The following is a 24897-nucleotide window of genomic DNA, read 5'->3' on the forward strand; positions in this document are numbered from 1 at the left end:
AAGTACAGGTATAACAGTATTTACAGTAAGCACTGTAGTGTTCCATATATCCATGTTAATTGCTGCTAAAGGTACTTGAAAATAGCTTCTACTCTTAAATAGGCAGTAATAGGTGGTTGTGTTTTGAAGGCTCAAATAACCATAGAACAAGCTAGGAAATCATAAAACTAATCATTTGTGAGACTCTTCATGCCAGGAGCATAAAAACAGAAAGCAACTCTGAGTAGAGGCAAAAATAAGCATCTACTACTGCAAACTGAGGTTTTCTTCTTAGATTCAGGCTGTATTTGTCACTTGACCAGAGAAGAGGACGAAGGGCTGCAGGAGTTTTCCCTTCCTTTTCTGCCTTTGTGCCAAAGCCAGGCACATCCATAGCATACAGAAAAGGTAATGTTTTGAAGTGTATGCAAAACCATTTACATCTAGAAATTCCAATGGCCTAAGCCTCTGCATACTCTTCTCAACACACACTTAGAGAAAGAAAATACCAAGAGATTCACTAAAACAAGCGGAATGGATGAATGCCATTACTGAAGAGTCTAATCTAACACTCCTGAAAACAAAAAAAACAGAGTAACATTTTTTTAATTCTCTATGATACTGACTGCCAAATGGTATCAGTACGATATATGCCAAGTAATGATAGTCATACTGACCTAAAAATGTACTATCTTCCTTTATTGATGCTTCAAGTAATTTTCTTGAGGGAAATTCTTAGCTATTTATACTGAGCAAACAGGTGGCTTCATCGTAAACAGGTTCAGGCAATAGTTCATAATTACAAATGGTGACTGCTGTAGAGCCAGTATTTTTTTAAGTCCTTTTCTCAGAATGTATTCTTAACTTCAGTCATTACAGTGACTGACCAGAAATATCATCCAAATTTACTTCTTTTTCTAGTTTTAAATATTCACTTATTCATTCCTACATTTTTCTGCATGAATCTTCTGATCCTAAATAATTTTGCTTCTTTACACATTGTCTCAGTGTTCTATCATTATAGTGGTGCCTGCTATTTACTGTAATGTCTGTTTCACGAAAAAAATCAGAGCACATCAAATTCTCTAGCAACTAAGGCTTTTAAAAAAAATTACTTTTGCAGATACAGATTTAAAAATGATCCTTCTATCCTCCTTAATAAGCCTCTAGACGTATTATCAAAGCCTTGCATACACAGGGGTTGTAGCTCTTATTTCTAACAGAAACTTCAGCTTTAGTTATGGAACTAAACAAAATATATGGCATTGTAAAGATTATTAGTGTCTCCACTCCCTTGAACTAGCTCTGTGGGCTTTTATTCTTTTCTTTTTAATGTAATTTCATTTTCAATCTAATGATAACAAAAAGGAAATTCCCAGTTCTGGACTGTTAGGCATTGCTTCATAGTAGTCTCCATAGGAGCATTACAATAAGCAAAAACAACCTCTGAAAGAACAACTAACTGCTCAAATCCTTTAGGTCGTTTCATTCTTCCATCTAGACTGTGTTATGGTTTCCGCACACTTTCTGAACATACCTCCACTTGGAATTTGTTTTCCAATTCATTTACTGTTTCCTGTGCTATATCACTTGCTTACAATCCACTGCCATTTTAAAGTGTATCCATTACATAAAGAATATTGCTTCCAGTTCTATGATGTTAATTGCTTTATTTATTTATTTATTTTGCATGAGAGTATAATAACTTCAATGAAATGCATGAGGACTGTATAACACATTAAAACAGTATCTTAACTTTGAATTATATTTGCAAGTTGTCTGTTCCTTGTACTTGGGATGCTCTGAGTTCTGCTGTTCAAGTTAAACCACTTCAAGGTCAGTGAGTTAACTAGAAAGCACGAGAGAGCTGGATCTTAGCTTTAAAATTTGTTTCTTAAATCCTCTATTGATGTCTGTATCCTAGTAGCTGGTATACGTGTACACAAATATCTTTCCGTACTTTCAAGCCATTCAGATCACTGACATTTTTATAGCAGTAGAACCTCTTGATTTATATGTCTTGCACTTACTCGGGCTGTGTGGGATTGTAATGACAGTTCCTAATTTTATAGCCAGCATAAATACATTAAGCAGAATACCATTACGTTTCTGTTAGCCATACTGCAATTCTTTTTTTTTTTTTTTGTAAACCAAATAGATGTTAAATATCCACTTTATGTATTTCATTCATTTTCCTAACTATCATTCTTCATGTTTTGAAGACTGAGACAAGGATACTGAGATAAATCTAAAATAAGGAAAAAAACTTAGTTTCTTTCATTGTTTGACTTCATTACCCCATTTTTTTCCACTTATTTAAGCTTCAAAGATTTCTTGACATATATCTGTATCAGAAAAAAGTACCACTTTGAATACAGAAATACACATTGCATTGATAGGTTTCAAAAACATGCCAATCTCACAGTCCGATCACAGCACAAAGCCTCTTATTTGTACTGAATGAATCACTGGCACAATAGATAAAAGGAAGACATGGGCTGAAATGGTTGGATTAAAAAACAGGCCACAATTTTATTTTCCTATAAAGCTTCAAAACAAACTGTAAATACTAAACTAGCTTCCATCATATAAGCCACAGCCAGTCATCTCTCAATCTCTTACCTTCTGTATGGAACTATTAGCAGCCACAGCTTAGCTGCTCACAGAAAACTCGGAAAGCAAGGGATTCAGGATTTATATCAGAACATCTATGTCCTTCTATGATGGAGTAATGGCACTACTGGACAAAGGAAGAGCAACTGATATTGTCTACTTGGACCAGTGCAAGGTCTTTGACATGTTCTTGCAATACATCCACATCTCTAAATTGGAGAAAAACGGATTTGAAGGCTGGGCTAGTTAGTGGATAAAGAGTTGGTTGAATGGTCACAGCCAGAGGGTTGTGGTCAATGGATCTATGTTAAAGTAGAAGCCAGTCACAGGTGGTGTCCTCCAGTGGTCCATTTTGAGACTGGTGCTCTTCAACATCTTTGTGAACAATGCAGGCAGTAGGATCAAGTGTACCCTTAGCATCAAGTGCTGATGACACCAAGCTGAGTGGTGCAGTTAACATGACAGAAGGAAGGGATGCCATCCAGAGGCACCAGGACAGACAATTCTTCCAAGTTTCTCTTCTTTTAGTAATATGAACAAAATAGGCTTTTTCACATGTGATCATATTTTCTACTGCCTATAATCCATCATATTTAAGTTACAATGGCTTGAATGTACAATTGTGGTTAAAGAAGAAGTCGGCTAAAGCAATATTGCTATTGACTGCAAACAATGACAAGAAAATAGAAAGGTTTTCAAAATGCATTTTGTTGTGCTGCAGCAGAGGAACCTCTGTTGAAATCTTTTCCTTTCCATGGCAGTGGGACAATACTTTTACTGTCAACACTGACACAACTAACATGCCTATTGCTGGCATAGGACTATTCTTTAAGAAGCTATTAATAAGAAAAAAAATTCAAAATGCTCACTAATTCCTCTTTAAATTTCTTCTCTTAGAAGATATTATATATATATCTTATATATGTGTTATATACACATATATAAGATATATATATATAACTTATATAACATATATATAACATATAACTTAGATAAATCTGGTTATGTATAAGGTGAAGGAAGAACCACATCACTTTCAGTGTGTATTGGGGGCAGTCTAGGCATGCTTAATGCAATCTCAAGAGCATTTGCAATTCTACTAGGAAGAGTGTGAAGGTATGGAAAAGAAGAACATAGACTGTCTAACAAAGATTTCCATGTATCCTGATGTGAGAAGATTTCCTCATAAACTCACTTCTAAACCATTGGTGCACAATATGACCAAAGACTGATATCCACTATGATCATCTACTAATGAAGACAGAACTTTAAACAGAATATATATTTCCTCACCTTTAGGAATAAAAACATACCAGTAGTAAAACAATAAGCTCCCCCCAAGACACTTTTGTGAGTCTTTACATGCCACTTCTCAAAAGAAACTAGTTTTATGTAACTTTTGGTAAAATTCAGACCAAGGGTTTTAAAATGCTGCAATTCTGTTTTTAAAAGTATTCTGAACTTCTAAATTAATTCTCCTGAAATATTATTCACTTAGAAAGGCCTTTTTTCAATTATCCTCAAAATTTTATTATTTTTTTTTTTTTTAACTCTTCTGAGCCATACCTTTCCATACTCCTGTAAGGAGAGGTAGAGGCACCTCTTTAGGTAATCTGCTGTCTGGAGAATTATAAATAAAAAGCAAAACAAATAACAGAGACCATGTTTCTTTCTTTCTTTCTGTCATTTTTTTTTTTTTTGCCTTGAAGAACTCTAATTAAGCCAGATCTTAATTAGCAAAGCTGAAAGGTCATAAACATCCCACAAAAAAGAATATTAGGACCTATACACAAGATATGTGAACATATTAGGCAAACGCCATACCTTTGCATAGGACTGTCTAACACTTCTCCATATGGATATCAACAGAATACATGATAATTTCAGATATGACTGCATAAGGAAACAGAAGTAGAGTTGTCTGAACAAATTAGATAACTGTAGGTGAAAAGCAGTGCAAGGTATGGGTGTAGATATAATATTTTGTTATTTTACAGAATTCATTTTTTGATGAAGTAGAGAAAAGGCCTAAAGAAATTTCAGTACACTTTTGAATACATTTGCCGTGGCAGAATGTAGATTCTACATGAAGATTTATCTTTTGCAGTATCAAGAAACAACAAATTGATCATGAAAAAACAGGGCATGTGAAGGTGATAATCATGCTAGTTCCACAGAAGAAGGTAAGATGCCATCTTAAAAGTTGTGACTTTTGAGCATTTTTGACTTTTGAGCAAGACAGAACAAATAACTTGGAAAAAAACCCTGTGTTTTAGAACAGAAAGGGACACTGACAGAGAGCTACACTGAACAACACAAGATGCACTGTGAGGGATGGGGTACAACATTAGGCTCACGAAGAAAGCGACTTCTTATGCATGCTGAAATCCACAGAAGCAGTTCAAATTTTCTTATTCTTTTACTTAATACACTGTTATCAACATCTTTTCCATTGATTGTTCTTTCCTATCCTATTTATAACTGATTTTAAGCTTTGACAGAAATGTATAGTATTATCAACTCCTATGCCTGACATGTATGTTCAAGACATAAGGTATAAACGATACATATTTAGATCCTAATATAAACTGAGATCAGTGGCAGGCAACCATCACAATATAAGCACATTGTGCTCTCTGAGTTAGAAAAGGTATTCAAAAGAAAGCAAATGATGTCACCAGTCTACCTCACAGTAAGCCATCATGAGAGCCAAAATTTAGGTCCCTTAAAACACCCACCCTCACAGATGGGAAAAAGAAATAAATTTTAGGTAGAATAGTAACGTATGTGGAAAAGTATTTTATCTTGGTTTAGTAAAGCTAAGGGAATCATTAATGCTATGCCATTAACAACTAAGTATCATAGCAATAAAGTATCATAACAAATTTGTCACAAAGGACTATGTGTAAGATGCATAATTCAAAATAAGATAATCAACTTACAAAGCTAACAATTGCATTTCAAATCTATTTTTTTGTGTATGTGAATATCTGTTATTCTAAACATCCATCTTCCAGTCACTAGTATACAGCATGTATTCATTCCTCAAGAATCCTTAGCTGATAAAGTAAGCCAAACTTTTCAATTGAATAACTAAGTATGGTTAAATTAAGAAAATTAATGTTAATCATATTACCTAACATGATTACAGGTATGTTATTTATTTCAAGTATTTCATCTATGTTGTCTCATCAAAAACTCTAGGAATTAATTTTTTTTAGTAAAATTTTTTTTCAAATGCAAGTTAATATTTTTAAACATGAAAACAAAACAACAAAAAAAAACAACTTATTTTAGTTTCTATAACATAAAAGTGACCAAATTAGTATGCCAAAAATGTAAAAAGTACTGTATTACATTTTAATTGAAGTGGAATCAAAAGATTTAAAGATGCATTTCCCAAGAACAATGTGCGCTTTCCCCTAAAAGTATACTGGGTGAATTAAAAAAGTAATCAGAGAAATGCAAGTTTTTCATCTATTTTATGCATATGATCCTTCTTTAATTATTTCTTTATTTTACAGGTCTGCTCCTTCCCACAAGATTTTTTCTTCTGTGATTGGGGAGGGGAGGATGAGCTAAGATTTCTCAGATCCTAAAGGTCCCTCTTTTCCAAACTTCATAGAATTTAAAACTCTAAGATTGAAAGTCAAATGTGCCTTAAAAGTATAGTCAAGATTTTTATGTTCTCTGTTGATGACTCAGCATTGTTTCTTAATCAGTAGCTATTTGTACATTTTAAGAGTTTTTCCAGAGATTTTATTTCTTTTTGCTGTTAAGTATGAGGCTTTGCTGTGCAAGAATTTCCAGTCATCTAAGCAAAGAGAGTTCTCCATCTGTGGCTGGGGGAGGGAGCACTGGCCTTTCTCCTACACTGTAGTAGTTACTATAGGAACTATTGTGCCTCCTTCAAAAGGGCTACAGAGAGGGTGATTAAAATTCTTCATGGGAGAACCTCCTCTCTTCTCCTTGACAATGAAATTCTTCAGGGAGAAGGCTAAGCCTCCAGTTCAAGAATGGCAGCACCTGAGGGAGTGATGTGGCAGAGAGAATCACCACTGCTTCAAATTGAAGCACAGGGGAAAAAATACAAGGGCCTGCGCTCTTGCATTAATTTTCTTCTCCTTCTAGGAAACACAGGAACATTGGACAAAACTGAGAAACAGAAAGAATAACTACATGCATCTTCCACCACACAGTGTACAACAGCATAAAGATCACATAAAGAAGCAAAATAACTACCTAATCCATAAAACAACTAAGAGTAATTATTAACACTCACTCTAGCCTTTAACTCCTCTGTAAGGCAGCAAAGCACGCACTGGCATGGAAAGGGAGTGACATCCATCCCTAATAGAATTGAATTAGAGCGACCTCCCAGCATCAAATTCACTTTATACTAGTTTTAGAATTGTTTACAATACTGACTTTTGCTCCCAAAACTCTAGAAAAAAAGTAATACAGAATGATAGTATACAAATTGTGATCCTACAACAGACCGTTCAATTACAGTGCACTGCCACAAGTAGATACAACATGAAGGAGGTAAACTCCACCTATCCTTCATCTCCAGGCCATTCTAATCATACAGGCATCAAGGCTGGAAATGACTGCTGAGATCACCTAGTCCAATCCATCATCACCATGCCCATTAAACCAGGTACCTCAGTCTCAAATCTACCTTTTCCTTCCTTGAGAAACCCTCAGGGAGATGATGACACCACATTCCTGGGCAGCCTCTTCCAATGCTTTACCACTGTTCCTAAGAAGAAATTTTTCCTAATATCCAACTTGAACTTCCCTGGTGCAACTTAAGGCCATTACTTCTTGTCCTATCACTAGTTACCTGGGAAAAGAGGCCAACCTCCACCCCCCTAGAACCACCTTTCAGATGATTGAAGAGAGTGATAAGGACACCCCAGAGTCTCCTCCAGACTGAACAATTCCATAACCCTCAGTCCCTCCTCTTAAGACTTGTGCTCCAAACTCTTCAACAGCATCATCGTCCTTTGGGCAGAATAAAGAATAGAAAAGTTTAGTTAGAAGGAACTAACAAAGATCATCGGGTCCAATTGCAATATCATGGTTTTAAAGAAGAAAGAGAAGTGGTATACTTAGTCACAAATAAGGGGCAATGAGAGAACAATAAGAAATGTTTTGAAAGCAGCAAAATATTTTGATGATATAGTGTTGCAGGAGATAGCTACAAGAAAAGGATGTTTTATATGTTACTGTAGCCTAAAAAAAAATTGTTTCAATAATTTAAGCAAGAAGATATTCCCAGGAAAAACAATTGCTTTGAAAGGAGAGGAGAAAAAAAATCTGTAAAATATTGAAGAAGGATAGATGTCCAAGGCAAGGGAGGGGTGTAAATTGAGGGTCTAAAAATTTAGGAATATAGCAGTGTTTTAGATAGAAGTCCACACCGCGAGACTTATCTCTACCAGTGGAAAAAATGGATAAACATTATGACAGTACATAGAAATTTCTTAAAGTTAGGTCCAAAATGAGTGATGTGTGTGGGTTACTTTTCCAGACATCATAACAAGGCGACACTTATTGGGGTGATGGTTCTATTGTATTATCTCTAAACCAGCATTAAAATTCCTCTGGGAAGAAAACTGCTGTCACCCCTTTCCAGCTTTGGTGCTACGGAAATGGTTAGTGTCACTGATTCTGTTCACAAGAGAAGGACAGGGTATTAACATCAAGTCAGAACAGTGTTATATAGCGTCAGACTATACTTGCTGGTAAAACGAAGAGGCCTACATCTGTTGTCTTGCTTTTTTTTTTTTCCAGCCTGATCCCAAAGGTTCATGTTATGACATTTGTAACATCTGCTACAAATGTGGAGGTAAGTCAGCCACAACCTTATTACTTCCAATCTAACACTCCATCCATCCACAGGGCTTTCATATGCCACTAGTATGTCAAGAGGACCAAAAGCTGTTCAATCTACATGAAGCAAGGTATAACGTATTTCTGAGAGTCAAGAACAAGAAATCTTGCTTTGTTATGCCTACCCTATTTTTGTTGTCTTAAATCTTGGCAGTATTATTTCAGAATCTTCTGTGAGCAAAACAGGCAAGCTGCTCCTCCTCGGAGCCAATACAATTGCCTTTTTATGCCTTAGACAGTGGTGTGTTTCAAATGTGCAAGCTGTGATTCACATCATCCTTGTTTTTACTAACAATAAAACACATCCAGCTTCCCCTGACTATTACCCTCCTGTACAGAGGTCTGCTTTCTTGCCTGCTCTTTTCTTCATTTCTTCCATGTTTGACCTGCATCATTTTATGGACAAAGATAACTTTTTCCACTACTAACTGGAAACATACAACTCCTGACAGACAAAAACACAGTAACAACAAACAAAAAATAGTGAAATAAGGAAAACAAATACCAATATACTTTACAACAAGTATTCTTTCCATTAACTTCTCCTAATTATCAGTGGAGTAACAGATGCAGACGTTTACTGATATACACACAGTACTTGAAGATTTAAATACTTAATTGTTAACAGCCGAAGATATAACGTGTAACCAGTGTGTCACTGCAAAGTGTAATGCTAAGGCTAAGATTTTCATGTTGATCTGCAGAAGCCAGCCATTTTGTAAATGGCTACAACTGTCCCTTAAATTTTCCTAAAATATATATATAACCTCTTCTGACACCAAATTAAACTAACAGCTTTAGATGTTACTGAACTAGGTAATATGCTAAACATTCAGTACAAGACAAAAAAAAGACTAATTTGGTATTTGCTATAGTCTGAAACCGATACAAGTAGTTCTATCTTTTTGGACATCTGCACTTACAGTATGTTTGCTTTTTAATGTCATACTACCACTGCCTAATAAAAGGAAGCCTCCTAGAGAAGAAGTGCATTGCAAAAGAACAGATCTTATTTTATGTGAATACCAAAAATTAGGAAGGACACCAACAACTGCTACTGGCAGATATAGGAATTGCCTTCACCACTGGCATGCAAAATCCAGGTATGAGACAACCCAGTAACTGACTAATGCACCATCATGAGAAGAATCAAAGAATCAACTATTCAGAATTGTTTTTGATTCTGAGGAAGTAAGTAGGGCTTTATTACTTTTTCATGTTGCACTAGTGTATGTAGCTAGTGGATTTGCTTTACGCTATGCGCTTTTTTTAGTTTCATGATTCAGTCACAAAAAGATACAATGAAGATATATAAAATAAGTGAAATAGGGTAAGTAAGATTGAAGTGAAATTTCAATCTCCCTTTTCAGGGAAGAAGTCTGTATCAGTCGTGTAATTCACTGAGGATTTTGGTAAGAACCAACTGTTCCATTAGTCAGTTACTTTTCCTTGTCTTCCAGCTGCCGCTTCTTTCTGTTCATAAAACACTGAAAGAAAATGCAAACTCAATGGAAAATTTAGGGATTTAAAAAACAACTAAAGGACATAAGAGTACTAAACCTGGACATAATATAATTAACAAAAGCTTGGAATTTATTGCAACTGGTTGTTAATTTCTCATGAGGTAAAAACGTAGTTTTTCACTAAGAGGTGTTGTAAGTACTAGTATGGTATTTCAGAATTGCTGAGGACTGAAAAATGAACTAGTATAAGCTACACTGAAAATCTCCCAGTTCTAATTAAGTGGTCTTCAAGAGAAGCACTCTTGAATATCAGAATACTGGTAAAGTCCTTAGAACTGGAAAATGGAACTGCTTCTTTCTAAAGCACTGTTTCTTATAAAAGAATTTGGGTCGATCCAAATCCCAAAGGCTGTATAGAGTACAGGGAAAGACTTTCCATCACTTTGGATTGGGTTCTTAATTTAAAATAAGAAAGGTGTGCTACCATTTCTCAGTCTCTTCCAGCAGTTTTTAAGGAAACAATCTCTTGGAGATCCCAGTAAGAAGTACAGTTAAATCTTCATTAGAAATAGTGATATGGTCTTTAAACCTCTGCTGAGGTTATAAAAAATCAAACATACAGTTGATGCATGAGTGAGCTTGAAAATAACAGATAGGAAGTTAACACTTTGTGCTGTTATTACTGGCTCCAACAAAAGTCTGGTGTCTCCTTTCTTATGGACATTAGGTACTTTTAAAATACGCATGTGAAGAAAGACCAGTTTCCTTCACCTTTGGATAGTGCCTACCAGGGAAGAATACAGAAGACAGAGTATACAAGACGGCAACAATAGTTATGGTAATAAGAGCTTAGTGATGTAAACAGGAAGGAAATTCTCTACAGCCAAGATAACATAGCATATAAGCACAACATTCACTTCTGCAAAGTTGCATTCATTAGCATTTGGAACAAATTTAGCTCAAGATTTTTTCCTTTGGTGAGGGGAAAATACTCCATTTATTTATATCACAGCTAGGATACAGACTTGTTACCTGAAAAAAAGTCTCTCCAGTTGTAAGACGCACATGGCAGCCATGTTAGAAAATGTACCGTGAACATCTTGCCCATCGAAGTTTAGTGACTTATTCCAGCCAGATATTTTGATATTCTTTAGCAAATGAACTTATATGCATCAAAATTTATTCCTCACACAATATTTGAATCAGACACGGACACAGATGGTTATCTCAACTTTAGGGGCACAGTTTCATTTTGCAACATAACACTCCAAGCCTTTAAGTCTTTCTCACTTTTTGTGAGCACTGATAAATATATCTTTTTTTTTTCTTGAACTTAACAATTATAGTGATAATGCATCTCATTTAGATAGTTTCTCAATAATTTTATAATACATCCACCAAACCCAAAGTAATACATGCATGCATTTGCTTTAAAACAGAACAAAACAAAACAAAACTTGCTTGATGGAGCAGTTCAGCAGTGTGAGCTTTCACTGAAATAATTGCTTTGAAATTCTGCTCAAATTCTGTTGCATTCCAACATCTCCTTGCAATATTTAAACGTATATCTTGTGCTGCCTCACTATATAATATGTAACTGAAGTTCATTAACTTAAATAGAAAAAACCTTTAAGCATTCTGTAAAAAAAAACAAAAATAAAACAAACAAATAAAAACAAACAAAAAACCTAATGAACAATACCTGATAGTTTACATATTTTTGTTATTTCTTTTAGTAAACCCTTGGAAGAGGGTTTGTATTCTGACATTTTTCATAATGATTGTGCTAGCTTAAGGGTATTTTGGATGATTTTAAACTGTCTGCTTTTCATCCAATAACATCTTGTTTTGTTAATAATACCTCAAAATCTGAGAAATTTATAATAAAAAAAAATGCATTTTCAGTCAACAATGCTGTAGAAAGACAAGGCAGAAATGTACCCAGTTATTTTCTATGAATATTGACAGAAGTTTTTCAAAATGTGCCTTGCAGGTACAGCATTGTTCCCAGGTCTATTGTAGCCCTCTGCACAAACAAGATGGATAATTCACTAGAACTGCAAAGACAAAAATTAATTATTGAGCCTAAACCCCAACTTTTCCAAAACTTTTTCTCAAAATGCTCATTTCAAAATTCTCTCAGAGATATTCTTATTTAATAATGACTCACTAACCTAAAGGAAAGCACATGAGGGGGCACTAGGACCTGGGAGGGGAATAGAACAGGTCAGCCGACCCCTACTGGTCAAAGCAATATTCTATACTGTAGAATATCATAAGAAAAAAAACACCTGGAAAACAGTAGCCAGTTGGCCAGGCAGGCAGCTGCTGCTCAGGAACTGGCTGGGCATCAATCAGAGTGTGGTGAGCAATGTGCATCACTTGCTTTCTATGTGTATGTATATATATATATATATATGTATGTATATATATATATGTATGTATGTATGCGTGTATGTATAAAACCCAACAATTCTTTATAGATAAAATAAATAATGCATAGCAGGAAGAATAGATTGAAAATGAAAAAATGATTATAATAAAGACAGAAAATTGAAGAATGAAGGAAAGAACTAGGAATACTCTGAACAGAATTTTGAAGCTGTGTTTTGTTCACAACTCTTCCAAGAGCTGCGTGCAGGAAAGAGGCATACTTTGCAGTGGAGACACTCATGGTTCACTCAAGATGTTGCTTGTACTGGGCCTTGTATCTCACCCCTGCTCATAAAGGGAATCCTCTGGCTCCACTGAGGTGATGTTTTAAGCTTACTGGTTTGCTGACTTTTCAGATAGCCATGTGACTACTGCTGACACAGGAGCTAACAAGGCAACAGGGACTCAATAGCTCCGAGCTGCACAAATAATACATCTGTGTTGCTAATCCATTGGTCTGAGAGGTTGAAACACATTTTTGAACCATGACACATAATACCTTTAACCAGGGTAAGTGTATGCCTGTATAATCACAATATGGGAAATGTGAACTAGCTGAAAAAAGGCTAATGTGGCCATTGCTAATGGCCTAGCTGTGCTAACACAGGATATAAAACTTTCCCAAGAAGCAAAATAAAATAACTTCTTCAGTGTATTAAGACAGCGGAGCTGCTTAGAGTCCCTGAGCTAGTTTGTATTTCTGTGTAAACTTGTTCTGACTAAAAATAATTGTTAATTTATTATAAATTAATTAATTTGTTAAGAGATACTGAGGGAAAGCCCATTACACAAAAAATCCTAGAAAGGACTAAGTATACTCTTTTTCTATTCCATATTTTTTCTTTTACCTTGTTTTAACTCATCTCTCTAATATTTCTTCTCTCTCCCGTTAATTTTCTTATTTGACACTTTATTTGAATTGGCACGTTCAAGCCCACACAAGTTCCTTAAGGAGAAAAGTTCATTATGATCACAGGACCTAAAGCTGTTGTGCGAGGTGAAATGGATCGCCTTCTCAGGCATGTGAAGCTCTAGAAAACAAGACATCTGGGAATGAAAATTGTGAAGCACATATTAAAGTTGCTGAACTTAATTCACTAACCATGTACTCACACACATACATCCCCCTGCTCAGCAAATCCTTGGCTGTTATTCCAAAAAGCCTTTTCCTGCACAGAATTTCAGAACTATCATAGATTTCATTAAAATCATACAGCAGAGAACCTTCTATTCACTTCATCAAAATGTAAAGCATACATCATCAAAGGGGAGGTAGCCTCTTCCCTAATTTTGTTATTGATATTGAAACCCCAAAGGCTGGTGACTTAAGCTCATTTTCAGCTTAATGACTAAACATATAAATAAATAAATATATAAATATATCTATGTGCACTCAGTTATGTAGATATTTTACTTCACCCTCAGACAGTGCTGGTTAGATTACTCCATTCATCATCAAAGAGCTACAAATAACTGTCAGAACACAATGCTGTCACAAGACTAGCTTTTAAATGCATAATCTTTGAATCTTTATTACAGATACAGAGAATGGATTGCAATTAAAGATGAAATTTTTTTGCAAAATTTCTGATTTTCACTACCATATTATATTGCCCTGACAATATTCTGTGTTTGGATTCAGTGTAAGCAATTTTGCCCTCTGGTGAATACTTGGCAGAACTTATTAATTAGAAAATAGAACCAGATGTCTTTTATGACACTACAGCAGCAAGAACTACGAACATTACCATCTCTCTGTGGCAAAAGGGCAGTATGTCTCCTTATAAGCTTCAGCTTTTAAGAAAGCTTGATTCCAAACCCATAAACCAGTCATAACGCTAGATGGTCAATGAAATGTTATGTAAACCACCAAAGCACTGATTCTTATTTCTTCCTCTGGAACCACACAAATAATGAGAAGTGGTGTTACAGTATGACTTCAGTAGTGCTTGAGCGCACCCTCAGCAAGTTTGCAGATGACACCAAGCTGAGTGGTATAGCTGACACAGCAGAAGGAAGGGAAGCCATCCAGGGGGACGTGGACAGCCTTGAAAAATGGGCCCATATGAAACACTAGCTGAACTTCATTAGAGGTTCAACAAGGTCAAGTGGAAGTTATTGTATTTGGGTTGGGGACATGCTAGATTTGTATACAGTCTAGGAGAACTGATCTGCAGCCCACAGCTCAGAAAGATGGACAGTTGTTGGAGCATGTCCAGAGGAGGGACATGAAGATGATCAGAGGGCTGGAACACCTCTCCTACAAAGACAGGCTGAGGGAGGTAGGCTTGTTTAGCCTGGAGAAAAGAAGGCTACGGGGAGACCTCATTGCAGCTTTCCAGTGTTTAAAGGGATGTTATAAGCAGAAAGGAAAACAACTTTTTACACAGGTAGATAGTGATATGACAAAGGGAAATGGCTTTAAACTGAAAGAGGGTAGTTTTACATCAGATGTCAGGAGAAAGCTTTAACTGAGAGGGTGGTGAAGTGCTGTAACAGGCTGCTCAGAAAAGTTGTGAATACTGTTTCTCGGAGTAGCTGAAGACCAGGCAAGATGGGACCCTGGGCAAGCTGATCTAGTGGTTGACAACCATGCCTGCAGCAGGGGGGGGTGCGACTAGATAATGTTTAAGGTCACTTCCAACCCAACCCATTCAATGATTCGGGTAAGACTGCAGGGGAAACATGCTTCATTTGGACATTCTTGCAAATAATATCAACAGGCAAGACACCAAACACTGGGCACTTCCTGATTAGCTCAACATCTGCATCTGTTGACTATACAGTTTGAAACTGCTTTCTCACTTCCCAGCTTGTTCCACACTAACTCCTACACAACACTCTCAATCTACATCAATATTAAAATTACTGAAAACCACCATGTTTGGCACTGAGTTTTTTTGTTATTTCCTGGAATTTTTTTTTTTTTAATTTAAATAGAACTGTTCGAGTTTGAGCTTGACAAACTTATTTGCTGTCTGACAGGACACTGAAATTTAAGATGATAGAATATTTTCAAGACACTTGCATCCAAAAAGTAGATAATTGACAGGTTACTATCTTCTGAAACTGTGAAATGAATCTTTAGCAATGCCACCAGTAAAAGTCATAACTTGATAAAAAAATACTTCAACATTTCATTCTAAATACTAAAATTAAAAAGAGAAGTAGCATACTTTAAACTAGGATAGATGCTATTCAAGTTCAAGTAAAATCTCCACCCTTCCTCCAAACCATCCAATAAAGGATGTTCTTAGGAGAGAAATGGGATGTGAGCTTTTGTGACTTTCAAAGTACTTTAGGTCCATAACCGTTTTATAAAGGAGTTAATTAATAAAGGTGAGTTTTGATTCTGTGTTTAATATTGCAGTAGTGCACATAATTGTGTTCAATAATTTGTCATAACACAATATTATCTAAAATAATAAATGATTCATGGCTCTAAGAATATCCTCTGCTGGATGACGTTTAGCAGAGAGAACCAGTTTTATTTGTATTTAAGGTTGGTGCAATTTTGTTGGTATTTAATGTTTTTAAACATGCTGAGATTTATTGCTCCTTCCTTTATCAAATAATAGTTCTCTTAGTTAATAGACAGAGAGCTGCCATTTGAGTATAAAATGCAAACAAAAAACTGCACAATGCCCCCTGGCATAACTTGTCAGAGTGAATCCAAGATTGAAATGCACAAACCCTGATACTCTCAGCTACATAATAGTACAGAAGTAGAGGTTTAGATAAACAGAGGAAGATCCTAGAAACATCCCCCAAAGCCTTCTGTCCGACCTATTCTGCAAGCATGATTGACTGTGTCATGTTTATTGTTAGCCCATCTGGACAACAGGTGCAGTAGTTAATGGCTGCAGTGTATTTGATTGTTGACTACTGAATATTTCTGCATGACACAAAAGGCTGCTGACTGACCCCTCGTAACAGCAGACTTCCTACCCATTTGTACATTGAAAATCTAGAAAAATTGAAAGCAGTTTTAAGATTTTAAGCTACCTTCTCTCTAGAAGTTTTGTACAGAGCTTCTATGTACAACTCATACAACTCAAATAGTTAGCTCGGCAAGCTGGTATAGAGAGTGTACTGAAGGAAAAAAAGTGCATGAATTTCAAGCTTGGGGGCCTCTAATTACCTCATGCTTAAAGTTTAACTACTAAATGTAGATAAATTGCTGCACTAAAACCACAGAAGATCCTGCAACCGATTTGTGCCAACATATCTAAAGCTCAGCGATGCTGATCCGAGGGAGACTTTTCCACTTAGTCCCAAGAGAATTCATTTTGGACCTATTTCTAATGAGTATATAAAGAATTACTTGGATATTTTGGTAAAGCTACCCAATAAATTAGTCAATCTTAAATTTTATTAGCCGCAAAGCATTGCAGCATTCATATAGCTGAAGAACACTGAGGGAATTGAATCTGTATTAGTCATTTATTTAGGCAGATACCAGAGATCAGTACTCAATACAGGCTGTTAGTTGTAACATTAAGCTAATTGGCTAATAGTTGCAGCAGTTCTTATAAGGTTTTTGTACAGAGAGGTGTGACCTCTTCTTGAACCAATTTATGTAAACCCAGAGGGAGTCCTAAATTTATTCCAGTTTCATGAATGCATGGTCTGGATTAAGAAACCAAAAGCAAAAAGAGTATGCATAAAAGCCACTGTATCAACCAAACACCTAAAATTTACATGCTGCTAGCTTGATAACTTTCAGCTTAACAAATTACTTAAGATGATACATGTTTAAAATAAAAGCAACTATCTGGTATTAAAAATGTTCATGTTTCAACTGGTACACATTGTGGGACTGAGGTTTTTTTCCTTCTCAACCATACCTTTGGCTATTTATCTAGTTGCAAACTTTTTATAGCTGTGAAATATTTTAAGAAGTCCTTTGGAAATGGCCTGAGGTAATTTCAAACTTAACAGACCCTGTCCCACCAGAGCTCATTACAGCAAATTTTATAACAAAGTACCCTCTACTTAATTTTCAGAGCTTAGCCAAGCATACTAGAAATGCAGCTGCATTAAGTGCAATTAATGGTATAATAAAAGCTGTGGAGGGCTGTTTAAGACTCAAGAACCAGCAGTAAACAGCGGCTCCATGTTCTCTAGCAGTCAGTGATGTGTCAAAGTGCCAGAAGTGTGAGATTTCCTCTGTTAGAGAAGGAAATAAATGAAGCAGTATGTCCTACTGGGGGAAAAAAAATAAAAAATCTTCTGTCCTTCAAAAAATCCCACAGAGTAGAAAAAGATTAAAAAAAACAACAAAAAAAAACAACAAAAACATTCCCTCCAGTTATGCCACTAGCATTCCCTCACTCTTTGAGCAGGAATCCAAAACAATAAACTTCCCACCAGTGAAGAAAATAGGCAAATTCAATTCCATAAAAAGTGAGAATAATAGTAAGTGACTCACATAACACAGAAAATGATCTCATAACAAAGTGTTCTGTCAAGTGACAGGAAGAAGAAAGATAATTTTTGTGACAAGAAATAGTAGCTTCTTATTTTAAATAAAAGAACCCACAACACAACTGAGCTAGTGACTAGAAAAGCCCTGAAACTGCTAAACATGGAATTATCTTAATAAATAAATCAGAACTCCTGGGAATAAAATAAATCATTGTATAAAACTAAAATGGAAAAAATAACTTTCTGAAGACAAAAGAGCAACTGACCTCTCATGATGTAGGGCAGTGACTGTATTCTTCTATATAGGATGAATAGCTTTTCATTTCTAATTTTGAACTCCATTTTCATATTTTTGTCCTCAATAATTTCCTTTGGCAGAAATAGACTACTGTATTCATGCTGTTGAGAGGTTAATACACATGGATAGTCCTTCTGATTCACAGAAGGTAACTGGCTTACAACCTAGCTTCATGGTAAATGTTGGAAGCACAAAAGGGCTTCATTATCCATGGACTGGAGATACCAATTATTTATTTCATGCACAGTAAATATAATAAACTTTATGTGAATGATGAAGGAAGAACAAAAATATAATTTATACTCCATACAAGAATAAAAAATTTTCAAGTTAAAAAAATAAAAAAAATGCAGTTTTTAGTGCATAAGAAGTATAAAAGCAACAATAAACAGTGAAGAATTTCAATGGATCTTCTCCCAGGAATGAAGAAATTGACCTTTTTTTTTTTAATACTTTGATTGCCTAGGAATGAATACACACTACGTATATTTTGTGTATCTGTAAGATGTTTTGAGAGTTAAAAGAACAGCATAGCCAAGTACAGTGAAAAAAGTGTTATTTGTGGATTATGCTGTCAGCAACATCCAAGTTAGCTCTGGATGAAAATCCTATTTGTCGGTTTAGAATAATCAATAGTATGTAGAAAGATAAATAAAAATAAGTTTGACAGTAGTTCCCATTAATAACTCAGAAATACTTCGAAATAATTATACATACATTTTTCTTCACAAAGCATATTAAACATACTCTTTCTGTTGTACTTGTTATCCAGTATTATCTGCTGAGTATGGAAACGTTTCCACTTCCTCTGCTTGCTGAACCTTATATATAGGTTGGATGTCATCATATATATATAAAATATACACACACACACATATATAGGAAGGATGTCCCTGCCAAGACTGCTTTGCTGCTTACTTCAAAGAGGATAGAAGTGATCTATTTGTTTAGAATGTTCTGAAACACTTTCAATTTTTCACTCTAAGATAACTCTATAACAATGATTTCAGTAACATGAGAAATTGTTGCTGTTTAGGTAGGCTTAACTAGAGAAAAACTCATGTCATTTCAGCAGACCATTTAATTGGCATTTACATTTCCTACTACTCTGAAGACCACACAAAAGATAACGTATCATTTTACGTTGTATTAATTAAGATATTCTTTGAAGTAATTCTGAAAAATGTTGACTACTGCTCACTAGAACACCACAATTACTGCTGAAACAACTACAGTCGTATAGACAGTGCTGATATATTAATACTAGACTCAAAGAAATAGACTGAGACAACGGCACTAGTGAAAATCTAAGGATGGGAATTACTACAATGCCATTAAACCAACAGATGACAGTTCACCTTGACTGAAGGTGCACAAAAAGATCACATCTTGCTGCTACCATGGAAGTCATAAGGACTAACAGAAGTGATTCTCTAAAAATTTTGTGTTAGCAAACTATAAAAGGGTATGCTCAATCAAAGAAATCTTTCAGTAATCTCACTCCACTTTGAGAGATGTTATGGTGCATTAGCAAGACCAAAAGAAATCACAGGATGGAAGATAGAGTAGAATTTGAAAAGCTTTACAAAGAGTGACAAAAAAAAAAAAAAAAACAACAACCAACCAACCAAACAACTCATCTGCAAACTTTAAAAACAGTGAGAATACTATCCCAGTTTCCCTAATCTACTGGGAAACCTAAACATCTCAGAACTTGCATAGAGAACACTATGACTAATTTATGAAGAAAAATGAAGCAGTTATTTAAAAACACAAAATATTAGAGGTACAACTGCATTTTTTCATGGAAGAGAAGAAAGGAAAAGAGACAGCTGTTAAAATAAGTAAGGCTGAGAGGCTTCATACGCTCTGAAAAGGAACCACTTAAATGTGGTATTCATAAGCTGAAAGAAATTGGATGTTGAAAGAACTAGAGACCAGCTCTCAGTGGACAAGCACGTATCAATAACAGTATGCTCTTCAGTTCCTCATGTAAGAGGGTGAGAAAAATTACCACTCTTAGAAGTCACACTCGAACTTACTGATTATCAGGTTTGCATGTATCTACGGAACAAGAAAGGAATGAGCAGGCTAGAAGTGGCTATGCTGACTTTAATTTTTTTTCCTTGTAAAAGTTAGAATGAGATACAGTTGATGTAATAACCTTTTCTAAGAAGTGAAGTAGGATAAACTGGAATGAATAAGAAAATATTTTCAGAAAGGCTGAGTGAAAAGTTGTCAAGGGGCTGAGACATAAAATACATTTAAATAGATGTGGATTTTTCAAAACGAAAATGTGTTCTTTCCATCACTTCCCTTCACTAAAACTGTTTTGCAAAGTTCGTGTATTCCTGACCATGGCTTGGGAGGTTCCAGTCTGTTCAAAGAACAGCTGAATCCAAATCTGACTGAAATGATGTAAATTTCCATTTCGGTGCACAAAAGACTCTGGATGCCAAGTCACCTAAAAAAGACTTATGCATAAAAGGTATGAATTTGATGACTATGTGGGATAGCTCATCCACAGCAGAGATCTTTCGTATTCAACTGCAACACAAATAAATGTAGAGATACTGGCATGGAAACAAACATTTCAGGACTGAAACTAAAAATAAAAATCCAAGCAGAAGAATTAAAACCAGAATGAATGACAAGATGTTCCAGGCTTATCATGGATAATATCATCTCAATACTCTTAATACAATGCTGATCACTATAATGAGTACTGGGAACTAGGTCAGGGTAAAGAATAAAAGAAAATAGTATTAATCACAATCTCTAAATGCAGGCCATAAAAGCCATATTACATGCACTGAAAAATAATTCATTAAACCATATCCCAGCTGGAAGTAGAGAAAAACAAACAGAATAAAAAGACACTAAGCAGCAGGGAGAAATAAACTTTATGGAACTGTCAAATAATGAACAATAGGGAAAAAAAATAAGTAAAACAATAAACATTCCTGCTTTATTGGCAAAATAGCCATGAAAGACAGACATGAAAATTAAATTTAAAGCAAAAATACTGAAATATGGTGATAATGCTAAACTTAAAGAATCAAAATTATCCTGTTGCAGTTCAGGACATTCAGTACTTGCAAATTGTGATTTGGCAGTGCTTTGCAATGAGACAAAACATTAGTAAATGATAATCATTCATGGAGCATCAAGCACATCTCTTTGGAGTTATGTACCACAAGATGAAGTGAAAGGAAAAATGTTCACATTTCAGGATGGATTGCTAAAACAAAAGTATCCGTAACCTCTACATGGAAAAGAAAGAACACTTTCTCTGCTAGGTTGTCTCCAGCTTTGATTTAGTGAAGAAAAGTAGCACTTAGAGTAAACACTTCCAACAGTACATCTGTAAGAACGTAGCTCTTTTTTTCCTTATTGAGGGACAGATGGGATAAGGGAGCACTATGGTAATGAATTCCATTGTATAATGGCATTAAAAATAAAGAATACCACACAACATATCCTGATCAAAGAAGTTAAGACTAGCCATGCTGAGGATTTCCTAGCTACAGATTAGGGGGTTTTTTTGTTTGTTTACCTATGTGTATATTTTAAAAGTACCCTCCCCTCCAGTTTGACTTTCTTGTTTTTTCAATACATCAAAAAACTCGACTTAGAAAAGTGTTCAGCAGCCTGAATTCTTACAGGCTTCACCTGTTCTGTTTTCTCAGAACAACTGAAAAGATCCCAGATTGCTTTAAGTTCTTTACCACCACTGTTATAAAGTATTAAATCAATTATGATTGAATATAATTTATCTACCAGTCAATGACATATGACAAAATAGACCTTAAACTGTGAGTTACTGACTTTACTGGATAAAAGCATGTTTTGTTTTTTTTTTATTAAAAAAAATACTTTATATCTCAGATACAGTTTTATGAAAGCTCAGTAAGGATCCACGGTAAATGTTCTCACAGAAAAGACATTAAGCGCTTGAAAATACCGAATTCTTGGATGCTAATAATTTCTTTCCCTCTTCCCCCCTTGACATCCTACTTCTCTACTCCATGTTATGGACTAACAACCTGCAAATTATATCTTTATAAAGAAAAACTGTTTTTCAGCTAGACAAATGAATAAAATTATATTTGATGCATCAGAATTTCTCTCTTCCACCCTCCTTTTTATAACTGAAAAGAAGTCAAACTAATTTAAACCAAATCTGATTTAAAAATCCTGCTGAGCTGAGACTTTTAAATACCAAGTTTCAGCCTGAAGTGGATTTTTATGGCTATGTTATAAACACCTGAAAAACAGCAGGTGTCACAGTAATATACATTTTGTGTTTTTATATGATTTCCTTACTTTCAGAAGTAGGTTCTGGTCAGGTGTTGTTTTTTTTTTCCTTTCTAATTTTATCTTGTTATTGATATTACAGTTCCAACTAAAGACTTACAAGGCAGAAGCAGTTTGGAATGAACATATACATATATATTTTGAAGTTTATAAAATTCTCCAATGTATGCATTTACAATTTGGCTAAGATAAGGAAACACTTCAAGTTAAGAATTCTATGAATGGTGATGAGAAAATGAAACCTCTGCCAGTTAAAGTTGATTAAACATAGCTCACGTGTGTGGTGCTTTAATGCACTCTGTGAGAACATTCAGTTCTGTAATGATTTCATGATTCACTAAAGTTGTTTTAAAACAACAATGAAAACATTATTTCTAAAAGGCACAAATATACTTGTACTCTTGGCTATCTGATACATTCTTCAGTTTTGAGAGTTTAACTATGTGGAAGGGCTCAAGAAAATTAATCCAAATTAACAACATGAGAATGGAACGTGGATTTGTCATTTTGTATTAAATTCTTTTGTCTGGACAATCTTATTCAGAACTAAAATTGCTTTCATGCATTTATGTCTAATTTAAAAGCAAAAGAAAAAAATAATAAAGACTATTTTAATTTTTAATAATCACCAAGGATACTTACATGTGAATGACTGCCTTTAGATTAAAGTAAGCATAAACTCTGGTTATGCGTTGATGGCCAACGTGCACGTGCTTACAGAAAAACCATGGTTTCTCTTTAAATGAAAGACTGTCCTATGTGCATGGCAGCCCCCAGGTTGTAGGCACACACATGGACTATTCCTGTGTAGCATCTGATGTTGTACAAGTTTACATTTACCAAAACAGTTTGGTTAATACTTGATATGAGCAGTTCTCAGAGCAAAGACTGGAGCCATGGATTCCTTCTGACCAATCTTCTAAATGAGGAGAAGGCAATATCCTGAGTATAAAATGATGAAGGAAGAAGTAGGGAAGCCATACTTTCCTATAATAGGAAAGAAAACTTTCAGTCTCCCTGATGAAGACAGGCAAACACTCCAACTAGCAGCTACAGAGGCCCAGGGAGAGATGGCATATGCTTCTCCAAACTCTTCAGCAAACAAAACCTCACTCCAGTTTGGGAAGCAATTTCTCATGAGAGAAAGCAGCAGGCTGTGAAGAAGTTTCTGGGCCGTACAATGTTTACTGCTCTCCTCAGACCTTCCTTAAGTAACAGCACCACACAGCACCTGTGGGCACCATTCTGAGAGCTTACGCTTCACCCTGGGGAAGATCAGCTCAAAATGGCTGCCACGGTCATTGGCTAAACCTGTGCAGCTGTCAGCTGAGGTACATACCAGGCAGCTTCTGAGCTCCTACACTTCATATCCTTGTATGTTAAAGTAGACAGTCAAAAATATTAGTGTACAAGCATCAGGCTGTAAACTGCACCTTCATGCAGGATATGTTCAGCTAGCTACGTGTGCAGCAGGAAGAAAATGGACAGCTGACTGATTAATCTCTTAAAACCCTCCTCTTGTAAGTAGACTTCTGCTGCAAACTTTCTCTTGTGACCTAGGGAGCATAGGCATTCTCTCCATGCTCACTCAGCAGAAGTTGGAAATCTAGGTCTTCGTGTGAGTTAGCATTACTCTTGTTCATATAACATAAGACACATCTTATGCCTGTATCTCCCGACACATCCAATCTCCTAAGAAAAAATGCCATCAACATGAGCCTCAGGATCATCACCTTTGTAAAGATAAATCCAGTTAGGACGCGTAATAAATGTATTAATACAAAAAGAGTAGTAGCCTACATATAATAGGTAGGTTAATAAAGTTCTTCCTATTACATGTCTGTCTTTCATGCATGATGGGAAGGCTGAAGAGAATGAACAACTGCCACTGGGGATTTTGACAAAAAGTAACCTTCAGCTTAATACACATCCTGAAGATTAAGGTAGAAGTTCACAGACTAGAAGAACTAGCTATCTTAACATTATCACATGCTCCTGTTCGTTCAAAATATGCCATTTCTTTTCTATTAATTAAATTTCCTTCAAGCATATGCAGAAGTTACAAACTACAGGCATTGATTTTAGGGACTAAATTTTAAAAAAAGAATTATCACAAAATGTTGAATATTTTTTCAATGAGATAACTGTTCAAAAGGAATGCATGATACTTCAAAATATAATAAAATCATTCATGTACACAGTAATCTTTTGGAGAGAATAGTAGATTCTAATTATTAATTCAGAATTAGAGCCCGTGAACTTAAAACATTAATCTGAACTGTTTGTTTCTGAAAATGCTTAAGTGCCCCTTTTTGGTTCTTACAGGTGTTTACCTTTAGGTATTCACCTCAGCTTACTTTATTAAAAGATCACAGCGTGCTGTTATGCAAAGTGTTCTGCTAAAAAAGGGCAGATTAAGCACTCAATACTTTTCTGAACTGGGACCACACTACATCTGCAGATAGGGCA

General features: G+C 35.4%; 1 protein-coding gene across 7 annotated transcripts in view; it reads right to left on the reverse strand.

Moving 5' to 3' along the window:
- The window catches only part of NPAS3 (neuronal PAS domain protein 3), a 597540-nt gene that overhangs the window by 308062 nt on the left and 264581 nt on the right, over positions 1-24897 (reverse strand). The window lies entirely within an intron of this gene.

Source organism: Cyrtonyx montezumae, unplaced genomic scaffold (assembly GCF_038088225.1).
Source record: "Cyrtonyx montezumae isolate F1298 unplaced genomic scaffold, pur_monq_1.0 scaffold_10, whole genome shotgun sequence".
NCBI classification, from domain to species: domain Eukaryota; kingdom Metazoa; phylum Chordata; class Aves; order Galliformes; family Odontophoridae; genus Cyrtonyx; species Cyrtonyx montezumae.